Genomic DNA, 5,813 nt, shown 5'->3' on the forward strand with positions numbered 1-5,813 from the left:
TTGCTCACTTTCGTGCATTTGGCTGCTCTAGCTTGCTTGCGATGACACCTCACCGCCTGCGTTTAGGCATCGTGAAGGCACTGACTATCGCCCTTCAACTGCAAAATCGATACTGCCTCCAACTCAATAGCGATCTGTTCAAGGCTGGGCTGCATTTGTCGGCAGCAGCCGCACGATGGTCCGTTTTTTTTTATAGTTGGGGTTAAGACTTGTGGCGACAAATGCACCCACCAGCCTGATCTCTGTCAAAAGATGGTCCTGTGTCTCCCTGCAGGCGCTTGAAGCGAGATGACGGCTGCGGATGGCAGTATATGCGGCAATGACGGCTCAATTCGCTCTGTCGACTTTGGGAGAAATTTTTATCTGTGTACCTTGTTCGGCCGGCGTGAGATCACAGCGCGGAATATAAATATCTTTGGATTTAGACACCACGAAAGGTGCATTTTCGCGAGAGCCATGATTACTTTACGTGTCAGAAATGTTAGAAATGATAATAAGAATACATAGTCATTTTACTTATAGCTCGAGGTAGATTTTTCAGATAGCAGCTTAGATGGTTTGACCACTGAATCCATCACCATGGCGCTACTCTACGCCAGAATATGTACACGCACAACACCATGAAAAAACAGTACTTTACGCCAAAATAATGGAAGAAATTGAATCACTGTGGACCTGGTTATGATTTGTTCAAATTTACGAAGGTTTATCAACAGTTACCAGCAACGATGTTTATGCGACATGAATTGATGTTTTCGTGCAAAATTCCCTTTGTATTCTCCACAAGCAGCAATGCTCTAATGGAATATGTTTTGAAATTTTTCGAAAATCAGTGATAGATTTTTTTAGTCAAGAGTATATTTTTTTCAAGTTAAGGATATGGTTTTTTGAGTTGTTAATAAATGAATGAATGTCATATTTTTTTATTACATTTTTCTTATTTTTAGCTGTAAAGTGTTGTTTTATCATTTTTAAACGAAAAATATGCAATTTGTGGGAAAGGGACCAAGGGTGGGCGCCTTGCCCCAAGCCCATGGGCCCATTGCCTCAGGGGTGGGGCAATGGGCCCATTTTGACACTTTTTACAAATAGTGTTTCTTTAAAAATTGAATAACTCTATAGGCGTCTAATTCACATTCATTCCTCATTAGTTGTACATTTAAACAAAACAAAGAACCACCTCGCATCAATTAAAACTTCATCAAAAATTTAGTTTAAAAAGTGGAGGGGGCGGGCTGCCCCATGTTGCCCTACGCCTTACTTTGAAATTTGGTTTCTTTATAATGTGATAATGTTCTGTTTCAATTCAGTGGTGATACTTAGAGGTGTTCATGATTATTATTTTATTAGTCTTCTATTTATTTATCTTATTTTTATTATATACTGCCTTTGTTGTTGCTAGTTCGAAATTCTTATTTATTTGTTAATTTCAGAATGGCTTCGAATCTTGAGTCCAAAGTAAGAACTAGAGCAAAAAGAACGAACGGTTATATTATATACCGTATATATGACTTTATTCGTTTTTGTCGTTTGTTTACTATAGTTTTCATTTATCATTTTTATTCATCCTTTGTTTGCTACGAAACCCACTATAACAAGGCTTCACACTCTTCATGTGGGAAAGAGGTTCAAAATAAGTGGGTCTTCAAATAAAAATTATTGGTGGAGAATCGATGATTATTGGTGGCTATAGGTGGAAATTATAGGTGGAGCACCAATGGCCCATCGATTTGGCGTCGATGGCGTTTCCGGCCTACGTTCCACCTGTAGCCTGCTGCTGGCCACCCAACCCGGAAAATACTCCTTCCACCAATAACTACCCATTGTTACCGGTGGCGCATCGATGAGCCATCGATGGCCACTTTTAAAATTAGGTCGATAAAATTTCACCTTTAGTTTCAAATCCGATGCATTTTCATTTACTAATATTGCTGCATACAATCACCATTCTGAGAGCTACGTGAGCGAATCCACCATGGCAGTACATGTGGCAGTACCACAGTACCGACGCATACTTCGTGAGAAATCGACTTGAAGAAAAGTCACTGACTGCAAGATTGGAACTCCGATCTCCCTCGGGCGAAGCCAAGCCTCTATCTACCGTTAAGCCATCAGATAGGACATGGCACTCGAGTCATTTTGAGAGAATGAAATAAAGTATTGCAAGTAATAATTTCATCAAATGACAGAAGTTAATGCTACCACCGTTATGATTAGATGGTTCCATTAACCATTTCATTTGAACATGCAGCTATATTCGAGTAAACAGCAACTGAAAGAAATTTTGTTTATCCATAACGCACGATGGCTAAGCTCAGAGTAAAGGCTACGGGAAAATGCTTGATACGTATCGAAGTTTCACAATGTGCTATGCGTCGCTCATTACTCCAATTTTGAGAGAGGTTCGTTTCAAGGAATTTTCGCCAAGAATATTCATGCGTGTTATATGGAATTCATATCACTCGATGATTTTGAAATATTAGGCGTGGAATACATTCACATGATATTTTCTCTAGCCTAATCTGTAATATTTTGCGCAGGAGAGATACCGAGATTTCTTTATCAGAAATGTAAATTTAAGCTCAAAATAATTATATAACAGTATAAGCAAATTTCCTATAAATAATCAAATTTCACCAAGCACACCTGATCGAAACACCGTGATTGATTCAATAAATCAGTTTCAATAGACCGCATTATTTCAATAGCAGCACGTTGGCACCCTCGCAGAATTCGCAACGAATTTACTACATTTTTTAGTGTATACTTATATAAAAAAATTATATTCGCCACCATCTTTTGGAAAACCGTATTTTTGCAACAAAATTGTATATTGTTTCTCGGACAGTTATATCGGGAGCAGTCTGGTACATGCCCAGTGGCTTTACTTTAGCTTGAAAAATTTGTGAACACTAGCTGGCTTCTGTCTGTCTGTTTTACTCGTACCTACAGAATTCACGCTAAATTTACTTGAATCAAAATCTTACAAGCCAATCACACAGAACGAAGTCAATGTTTCGTCTTGATTTTGAATGACACGTAACCCATTAACTCTTTTCTACGTTGAAGAAACTACAGCGGCAATTCCTTCGTGCACTGCTCAGTTTGGTCAAACGATTATCGGTGGCCTACAAGAGATTCGTCTGAAATGCATCATGACGATTCAGACCATATAAATCAGAGACGATTCAGATCCTATAAATCATCGATGATTCATCGATGACCGCTACCTATGCTCGCCACCCTCTCAATTTTTTGTGTTTTACTGTCGATTCTTCTCAGATGTGGCCACCCACCGTTACGCCACCTATAATCGGCCTACCCCACCTATAATCATCTCTACACCACTCTTAATTTTTAATTGGATCCTCTTTAACCTCGCCGTCGCAACAAAATGTCAAGCTAGGCATCCTAATAGGCACCGTTCTTCGTCCGATCTTGTACCAGATCGGGACGCGATGAAACTCTCCACTGCCACTGTGGTAGCTACGATGGGCCTATTAAAAGTTTCGACAACGATCTCTTCCTTTTCACAATTTCACCCATCACATGCTGGTGAAACGACAATGTTCTAGCTTACTCCCTGTCCAATCACAATTCTCGACCCTCATTAATGGTTAAGTGCATACATGGCATTAAAACATCTAAATTATTTTAAATAAACTTCAATTAACTAATGGACAACTCATTAACTCGATTCTAAAAAGGCACAAATCAGCGAGTTTGCCTGGAGAATGCCCATTTAGCAACCCTGGTACTTACGAGAGCCTACTATAAAGGTCGTTCATCTCTCATACATTCTTAACAACTTCATCTGAAATAGTCAAATCCTGGCACTGTCAAGCGACTGCATTGATAAATAGAATTTTTAACTATTACTGAAGAGGTACTTTTTAACGCTTATGGGGAAAAAAAGAAGAAATTTTAAAGCCGTTTCCCCGCCCAAAAGGTCCTGGCCGGGAACCAAATTAAACAAGGCAAAAAAATCCCCAAGAAACTCAAGCGTAAGACCCCAGGAGCAAAAAACGCCGCGGGGGGAAGAACCACAGGAACTACATCAGCAGCACATAAAAAAGAATAATCCTCAGCACCTCAGCAACAAAACAACAAAAAAAACTTATAACAACAAATTATTTCATGTCCTCACCTGAGTCGATTACTTTATTTTTATGTGCCATGTTTTATGGGTGTTCTACTTTACTTATTTTACTAATCAGACTGATACGAGCACGTTTGCTCTTGTCGCCTGCTACAAGTGCGACAAGAGCAAAATTCTATGTAAAAATGAAGTGGTAGGAGTTGAAAAAACGGACGGTTAAGAAATGAAATATTTTATTGTATCAGATATATCTAATAGATAATTTAGAAATTGTTATTGACGTTCCATACTTTATTTTACATATAAAATATTAGCAGGATAGCACGGCATTGACCTGGGTAGAAAATCTTAGCAATCTGATTATCCCGCTATTCTGAACCTCGTTATTCCGAATTCCGTCATACGGAACCACGTCATCACGGATCCAGTTAATAATTTCGAAACTTAGGTAGGTACGGTATTTAAAACAGAGGACCGTTCAAACCGACATTTTGCCCAAAACTCCAAAACGTGTTATGGAATTTGAACTTTTAATTAATTGTATAAAATTGTCATCTAACAATTTGAAAGTAACTTTAATAACATAATGATAACTTCATAATTTGCGATCGAACTTTTCCCCTCCCTTTTCAATGTCCCAGGATTCCACCATGACACGATAAGTACCATGGATTCGCGCCCCAACAGCCCCCTTATACAATATACCGACACTATATATAAGGATCCTGGTCACTATATATAAGGATCGCCCCCTCAGCCCATATACAATATCCCGACACGATAAGTATCCCGGAAATGCAACCCAACTGCCCCTACATACAATACCCCGACACGATAACAATCCTAGACACGCGCCCCAACAGCCCCTACAGACAATATCCCGACACGATAAGTATCATGGATATGCACTCCGACGGCCCCCCCAATATTTTATATCCCAATATGTATTCTGGATATGCGCCCCAATAGCTCCTATATACAATACCCCTGCACGATATGTAACCAGGACACGTTCGCGCCTCAACAGCTCCTTTACATTTTGGGCACATCTCAATGCTTCAAACACCTAAAATTGGACAAATATATAGAAATTATTCCTATTGCTTTAGAAATGGCATTTCGCAGACCCTTTTTTTCGCTTATTTGAATGAAGTTCACTTGTAATGGAGTTTGGCGAGAGAAAATAGAAGGAACGCTCAGCTCGTTCGCGTTATCTAGCCGGCTATTGTATCTCACTATCCACTTCACAACTTGAGGTACGGGAAGCTATATAGTGAGTGGAAACGAAATTCGCATCACAAGTTCATCACACGTCACGCTGAAAAGTGCTTTCTGAAAATAATGTAACATCCAATTATATAATTTCGTTGTGCTATAACAACTTTCTTCAGATATTTGAAACTTATCTTTGCTTGATTCACTGTTCATATAGATCAACACAACGACTTGAACTTCATTATAGTTCAACATCAAGATTTTACATTCATTATAGTTCAGCATCATGACTTGACATTCATATTAGTTCAACATCATGACTTGACATTCATATTAGTTCAACATCAACACTTGACATTCACATTAGTTCAACATCCCGACTTGACGTTCATTATAGTTCGACATCACGATTTGACACATTTATTTTAGTTCAACATCAAGTCTTAACATTCATATCAGTTGACATTCCCAACTGATACCCAACATAACGACTTGACAT

The sequence above is a fragment of the Hyalella azteca genome, unplaced genomic scaffold (assembly GCF_000764305.2).
Source record: "Hyalella azteca isolate HAZT.00-mixed unplaced genomic scaffold, Hazt_2.0.2 contig926, whole genome shotgun sequence".
NCBI classification, from domain to species: domain Eukaryota; kingdom Metazoa; phylum Arthropoda; class Malacostraca; order Amphipoda; family Hyalellidae; genus Hyalella; species Hyalella azteca.